Raw genomic sequence first — 8,295 nt, 5'->3', positions numbered from 1 at the left:
GATAATGTTGTTAACTAAAAGTTTGATAATAGGTCAATTCACTCTAAGATCAAAAATGACAGCACCCTATTGAAACTAGCGAACGAAAATTTGCTATGTCGTACGTTTGTAAGACGGAGACAACACATGCGGGTACGACGTCCTCTTAAAGTTAAAATACAAGTATGTGTATGAGTAAATGTATAACACCTATTGTATGTTTAAAATAAATCATACTTAATTTTGCATGGTGTTTACGGTAATATTATATTTTTAAGTGCTGGGAGCGGATTTAATATGCAATAAAGTATTTTTAAATATTAGCCCCCTCTAAAATTAAGGCAAATTTCCGCCTATGGCGCTTTCTCGAGACTGTATTCAAGACCACAATTGTCAATCACCCGATTTGATAAATTCACAGTGTCATACCTCGGCGTATACTATGTTTAGTCATAGACGTAATACGTAAAGGTGCATTCAGCTACGCTGTATGTTGTGTCATGAAGACCAAGGTAGATAGACATCAATCCAATCAATCCACCTTGGTGTAGATAAAATCTCTAGGCGCAACTAGAGCTACATTTTAGGGGGTGAAAAATTAATAAATAAATTATGTTAGGAATCACTTTTTGAATTGTTTTTTTTTTTTAAATAAAAACGTTAAATAAAAAAAAATCTCATATATAATAAGGAAATTGCTCTTTCATCACATTATTTTGGTGTTGTATAACAGTGGCACCTAATTCCACCTATGTTCAAATGATATTGTGATTGGATGTTACTTTTTTGAAACCGAGTATACCAATAACTGACTACAGCTCAACTTTTAAGCCATATTGGTTACCAGTAGAGTTCCTTGATACTTAGAGTGATAGAATAAGAGATTAGGCCGCCATTATAGTTTGCTAAACAGACCATGGCAAATTATATAATTATTTAATTTGTCATGAAACAGACATTTCAGTGTATACCAGTTTTTAAGGTATTACGTGTTATTTTATAAGTTATGTTTCAAATAGTTCTTTTTTCTTCTCAAATATTAATTTTTTATAATTTATGGTAATGTAGTCTTAATTAATAACATTTTATAAATATTCGTTATTATATTTTAACAAATATAGAATATTTATTTTAAAAAGAACAATTACAAATGACCAAGTACCAAATAAAATTTCTAAAAAAATATTCCCTGTAAAATTATATTAAACAAATAATAACTATTTATATTAGTAAATGGTAAATATAGTTTTAACATAATAATTATGTAAAATAAAAATATATTATTCTTGGTGTACTAATTTATAATTTGTTTATTTCATACTTGCAATTTTACATATTGTAGTAGCCAATAAGTAAGCAACTAATTGTAAATGTTGAAATTTTTAATGATCAACCATAACTTATAAAATAAGTACATAAATAAATTAGGTATTATCGATAAAGCCTTAAATGTTTACCATTTTCTTAAATTTATAAATAACAAATACTATAAAAAAATAGACAAAATATGCTTTGATATATATATTTGAGTTTTACAAGTTTTTTTTTATTTTTTTTAGAAAATCTGTGGGTGTAGTGGCCTCTTGCTATAATTCCACATTTTAAATAAACTAATTTATACCAAGTTACATGAAAAATGTATTAATAAACATTTAATGGACCAATCATGGGCCACTAAGCCATGTTTAAGGGACCATTAGCTCACAATTGATTTGTTAAATGTTTAGTGATTGGTTTTACAATACATTGTTAAAATTGCTTATAGATTTAAAATAATTTCTTAATTTATATTTGTGTAGCCAGTCAACATTTTTGTCCAACCAGAGCAACACTCCGTTCTCTATCAAGGCACTCTAGTTAACGTTTGTATTCATAGTTACCACACCCTCGCATGACATAGCTGTTAATCCCGCTTCAGTCAACAAAAAGAGCCCCATGTGTTTTACCGCGACATTAATGTGTATAGCTCGTATACACTGAGATAGATAAGATATACTGGAGCGCGGACTCGGCCGTAAAAACGTTACCCCCACCATCGAAGGGCAAAACATTTAATTTTTACATAGGAAAATACGATGGAATTGTAAATATTAATTTATTTTCGTTCATAATCGCCGAAATATTTGCTCTATAAATGTCTATATAAGTAAATTATAACCTCAAGCCTCATCGTTAGTTTGTAATTTGTGTTTTGTAACAATTTTATATTGTATCTTCAATATGGTTGTATCATGTTCAGCTTTTGGATGTACTAATAGGCGCATTAAAGGTGGAAGTATTCATTTCCATAAGTAAATAATAACATTTTATAATTTTATATAATTAAATATTTAATAAATATAGGTAGGTAACATATCTATTGTACCTAAATATTAATATTTTATATATAGATTTCCACTTAATAATCTTGAATCACTTAAAAAATGGTTAATTGAAGTTAAAAGGAAGAATTTTATACCTACAAAGTATAGCTCAGGCCTAGATTCGGCCTGGAGCAACAGTAAAATTTTTAAATACTGATGCATTTCCATCTATATTCAAAGCGTTTCCGGAGTCATTTACAAAAAACAATACCAGTTAAACGTCGTAAATTGGACATAATTATGGTTAGAATTAACTATACTGATTTCCAATAAACCTTTACAAATATTAAAAATCAAAATGTAATGATATATATTTATTTTAGACAAATGACATTGATGTAAAAGTTGAACAACAATCTACAAGTAGTGAGCAGGGTACTGAACTATTAGTTGAGAATGAAACAGTTTCAGTCCCATCTCTTCAAAGTTATTGGTATTTATATAATATTATTATTATTATAACTATTATTACTGTGTATGTTGTTTAGAATTAATATGATAATCTTTTAGATTCTGAGCGGAGTGAGGAAGCTATTGGTTTTATAATGGTGTTTATTTTTTTATTTTTTATTTTTTTTTTATATCCAATATACAAAAGTACTACCAGAAAGAAATCTTCGATTTCAAAATATAGTATCTTATCTTTTAGCAAATTGGATCGAGATGGTACTTTAAAGAGATCATTTTTCGATTTTCTCAATAGTTATTTAATGCCACGGGAAAAACCACTGAAAAATTACAAAAAAATGCTAAAAATGGGTTTTTAATTTCCAACACTTTGTTTATCACCATAGAAACAAATAAAAAAATTACAATATTATAATATTAATTCAACTTACAAGATAAAACAAATAATAACAATAGAAAATATCTAGACTGACAAACCGTCTCCGCTCAGAATCGTTTTTCGTATACAATGATATGATATCATTGAATTCAAATTTAATACAATCCATTATACAGTGACCCAATATTGTAACCTAATGTATAGCAGAGGGACATCTACTTACCTGCTTTTTTATTATATTTATAGAACTATGAAAATAAAAAAGTACACAGTTTTTAGATTACCTGTTTATGTATATTATGTAAATTTATATTAACTAGTCGATCCGACAGAAATTGTCTTAAATGGTATGTAATTTTATGTTAGATTAAAATGTTTATTAATGTAATAAATGTATAAATAATAAATATACTGTTTTAAAATATGTGAGTTATTATTTTCTTTTAAATTAGAATAAATTTATGTATAGGTTTTTCTATGTGATTTTAATTTATTGTTAAATTTAATCTCTTTCCATATCATTATATCATATATATTATAATCATGGTAATACAATATTAGGCAATGACTAATTACTACTACATTTAATTTGTTAAAGAATTAAGAAAACAATTTAAATAAGTTAAGAATTATGAATGAAAATAATCATAACTACACGTCCATCGTATGTAAAAATTAAATGTTTTGCCCTCAGATGGTGGGGGAAGCGGGATTCGGGACGGCTCGTTTTTTGTGTCATTGTGAGAATGACGAGTCTGCGCTCCAGTAGATCTTATCTATCTCAGTGCTCGTATATTAGTATAAGGTCTACGATTAATATAACCTTATATAGATAGCCAGGTCCACCCAATAATAGAAAAAATGCGTTAAGCCACCCCTCTCCCCCCCTGGGAATCGATGAACAGTGTATGGGGGCTTTGGTTGCTGTCATAAAAGAACTATCATGCATGACTGAATGAGTTAATAGTAGATTTAGTATTATAGTAACTATTGAAGAGTTCATACGATAACCTAGCTGTGCCATATTATGTTCTATGCTGTCACAAAATCAACTATCGCATTTTACTTTCGTCATGTGGTACCGGCATTTTGATCTCTAACCTAACCTATCGCATATAATCCGTCATTGGTTGCCTACACACTTTGACATTAATTATCAAGACCAGGCACGTTATTAAAAATATATAATATTTTATAATTTTTATTCTATATGAAATGCCCATAAACTGAGTAACGTTTTGGATAATAATTTTATAAAACACCCTAATAGGTATTGCTTGTTGATTTTTGTAAATATATATATATTCATAATTTAAATTAATCTTAAAATTAGTCCGAAAATACTAGGGGCAATAATAGACTACAAAAAAGAATATTTAAATGTTGCATTCATTTAAAAAAAAACAATATAATAAGCTTTCTATAAAAAAAAAATATAATATAATGAACAATTTTGTATCTAGTACAGAATTGGTCAGTTGAAAGATATGAGGGAAGATGAGTTATTTAAACATTGTCAAGATTTACAAATAACATTTACAGATGGCGAATCTACAGATATCGGTGCAGCCAATTTATGTAGTGAGCTAATAATTTTTCGCACTATGGTAAATGAAAATATTACTGTCCTTCAAGCTCTTAGGATTCATAAAACATCCTGTAGTTAATTTAAACAATTTAATATAAACATTTCACTTAGAATTCTGTTGATTATTCCTGTGGCCTCTACTATAGGTGTTTGTGTAAACTTATTGATTTTTTGTCGGAATAATGAAAACTCATAAATTAAATATCATCAGAAATTATCTTGGTAAAAACATTTCTCAAGACAGATTTTCTGGATTAGTGACGCTCTCAATTAAAAATTAATTAACAGAAACATAACGACTAACTTATCAACCAATTTGCACTTCAAAAGGCCAGAAAAAAACAAATTATTTAGTTATTGTATTGTTTCATTTTATTTGTTTTAAAATAGATACCAGTGATATTATTAAAATGATTTACTATATTTAACTCATGTTCTTTCATTGTTTAATAATTTATGTATTAAAAGAGGATTTTTTTTAATTAAAATTGTTGACAAGAATATTTAATAAATACGTATTAGGCGAGACACACTACTAATAAACATTGAATTACAGTTGATTTGAAAACTAATATCTTTGGTATAAGTAATAAATAATAGGTAATCCAGTATGTGTAACAAATTCATGAGATCAGGGATACTTATTCATTAAACAATTTTATTAAAACCGTTATCAAGGGGTCCTAGAATTAACTGAACTATGTGCCAATAGCCATTTCATGTATTTTGTTAAGTGCTTAGAGAACCCCTTCATATAAAAATAATAATTTCACACCAAGCCCTCAAATCCTTGAGCCGACACTGGATCTGACCATGGACTGACCTCTTTCAGCCATATTTTATTTACATATATTATACCTAACTTTGTTATATGTAAATAGGTAATCTATATTGTGAAGTGGTAGTAAATACTTAAATATGAAATTGCGCCATTTAAAATGCAAGTTCAGTCCACCACTGGCCATTCATATATCAATAACAAATAAATAATAAATAACTGTAAGTAGTGAGTAAGAACTTACCTGTATTGCCGGGGACCAATTCCTATGTGGTTGACCACAGGAAGTATGAATTACGATGACAATGAATCAGCGTTTGCCTTTAAAACACACTAGTTTAAACACCAATACAAAAAGGTAGGTGCAAAACATTAATTATAACTATATATTTTAACTTACAAATTACAATAATAATCAGTGTGTTGTAAAGTTTACGGATTTGGGATTTCCTCAATATTAAATATTCCCATAGAAAATGAGAATAATTTATTTATTTTACTTCTTCCTTTTCGTTCTCACTGGATAAATTACACCGATTAGATTAAATGTACAAAAATTATAGTAATCCGTATTCTTAAAAGTCTGTACCACGAACTAAGAAGATATGCACTGGACACGAAATGGTAGGCGGGTGGTAGAAGTAAAGTCAGTAATAATTACTGATAATTGTTATGGTATCCGTCTTCTTAAAGTTCATTGTCTGTACCATAACGATGAAAATATTTTAACGACGATTTACAGGATACAGATAACGATAACAAGTCTGCGAACTAATGTAGACGTGTCTGCGGACTGTGACCACCGGCTTGACGACGTAATCACCTTTATTATCTAATGTAAGGTTTTATCAATAAACAAAATGCTGATGCAATGATACGCTGATGAGTGTCGGTTTTGGAGGTACTTCCACTGTTATTACGTGATAGGTTTGGTGATACGTTTGGTGATACGTCAATACGTTATACGGGAACAATATTCTATAATATTCTAGTCTTTAAAATGTATTATTCTTACCAGCTATTTATTACCTGCATTATTTTTTTGCAGCACTCTATCAACTTTTACAGTTTTACAACCTGTCACTCTGAAACTCGGTAAGCCAGATAAACTAATTCTGACTTCACTAAAAACTTTTCAATCTAAAACTGTACATACTAATAGAATAGAATATTTAAAAAATTGATTTACAGCTATTTTTAAAACAAATTTTAGATTAATTTTAAAAATGTTGTTTTTCAAGGTATATGTGCAAAAACTAAATAGGATAGGCAAATTTTGATTTTACCAATGTATTGAGAGTTAAAAACCACTCATTTTGGAAAATATAAATTAAAAATTTGAAAATATTCAATTCTGCGTATTTTTTTAAAATAAAATACCCGTCATGGAAAAACAGTACTTTTTGAAATTTTTGTTTACATTCTTACAAAGCATGCAAAACACACATTTAAAAAAAAATTGATAGGTTGCCAAACATAATAATTTGGTATTTTAGTATTTTGTGATATTATATATACCGTACGAGTTATATGTGTTCTTACAACGGTTTAAAACAAATCATAAATATACTTAGTTTAATAACCGTGATACCCACTAGTCACTACTTGGATGTAGAAACAAAATAAGTCACTGTTAATAAAACCAACATTTTTATCTGTAAAAATTAATTATAGGTATACACAATATAATTATTTAATATTTATTAATGGTCTAATTTGATTGAGTATCGATAAGACAATAACTCAAATCTCAAGAGAAATAAAAATAAAATTGACTTGTGTATTTTTTGAATATATACTTGACACCTCAAACACAACTTAAAAACACTTTGAGGGCTAGAAAAAAATTTGGGTTATTGAGACTCGATTGTTTGTGGTCATATATTATAATTGTATTATTATATGAAAGATTTTTTTGGTACCCAAAAGCAATAATAATATAACCTTTTCCTATATAGTTCTATGACATAACTTTAACTTAAGACATAGGTAAACTTCATCTAGATACCTATGCTAGACATTAAAACTTTAAGACTTAAGTCTCTCTTTGAGAACTCTTTGAATTTTGAATTTTAAAAAATGTTGATAATTTTTAAACAATGAGTAGGAGGGTTTTTACTTTTTAGCTATATTACGTTAAAAAAAAAAATCCCGCTCTATACCTGTAGATACTCTGTAGGTACAATATAAGTGAAAGACACAATAACCTTTGCATACATTTCAATGTTACAAAACAAATATGGGGACTTAAACCATTTAAATCAGTTTATAATAAATATACATAGAAATTGAAATACATTTTGTAAATATTGAGAAATTATCTAAATCAGGTCATAGATTTTCATTATAGTGAATAAGTTAAAATACATATTTATAAAATATGTATTATTAGTATGATTGACAAAATTAATTTTATTCACATTTCATACCCTACAGTCTAAATTAAGTTTAAATTAAAATTTGTTTATTTAGTAATCATAGTATTGGGATAAGTTTTAAACACATGAAACAATTATTATAAAATTGCTGTTTTCCCATGGATTCACCTTCACTACCTATAATTTTAATTAATAACAGTTTTTAATAATACTGCTTTATCAAGTTATTTCAATTACCCATGCATTTGCATTAGATTTAATATTTTAATAATTAAAAACTAAGTACTATTTGACTACAGACTAATACATGCTTTACTGTATTCAAGATATTCTTACGTTTCAAAATTGAATGTATCGTATTTAAATTATCCAAAACTTAAAGTATTTAGTTGATATTAAAATACATTACAATTGTACCTATG

At 27.5% G+C, this 8,295-nt stretch overlaps 1 protein-coding gene across 1 annotated transcript in view; it reads right to left on the bottom strand.

The window, feature by feature from the left end:
* Positions 1 to 6,314, bottom strand: part of LOC100574166 (E3 ubiquitin-protein ligase TRIM33) — a 26,155-nt gene extending 19,841 nt beyond the window's left edge. Inside the window, exons 1-3 of the mRNA XM_008186917.3 lie at positions 6,085 to 6,314; positions 5,896 to 6,014; positions 5,740 to 5,816 (exon numbers count right to left, since the gene is read on the bottom strand). The gene's annotated coding sequence lies outside the window, so the exon portion shown is untranslated. The remainder of the gene's footprint in view (positions 1 to 5,739; positions 5,817 to 5,895; positions 6,015 to 6,084) is intronic.
* Between the last annotated feature and the right edge of the window lie 1,981 nt (positions 6,315 to 8,295).

The sequence above is a fragment of the Acyrthosiphon pisum genome, chromosome X, assembly GCF_005508785.2.
Source record: "Acyrthosiphon pisum isolate AL4f chromosome X, pea_aphid_22Mar2018_4r6ur, whole genome shotgun sequence".
Lineage (NCBI taxonomy): Eukaryota > Metazoa > Arthropoda > Insecta > Hemiptera > Aphididae > Acyrthosiphon > Acyrthosiphon pisum.
Note: the sequence above shows the minus strand (reverse complement) of the source record. Positions and strands in the feature narration are given on the sequence as shown.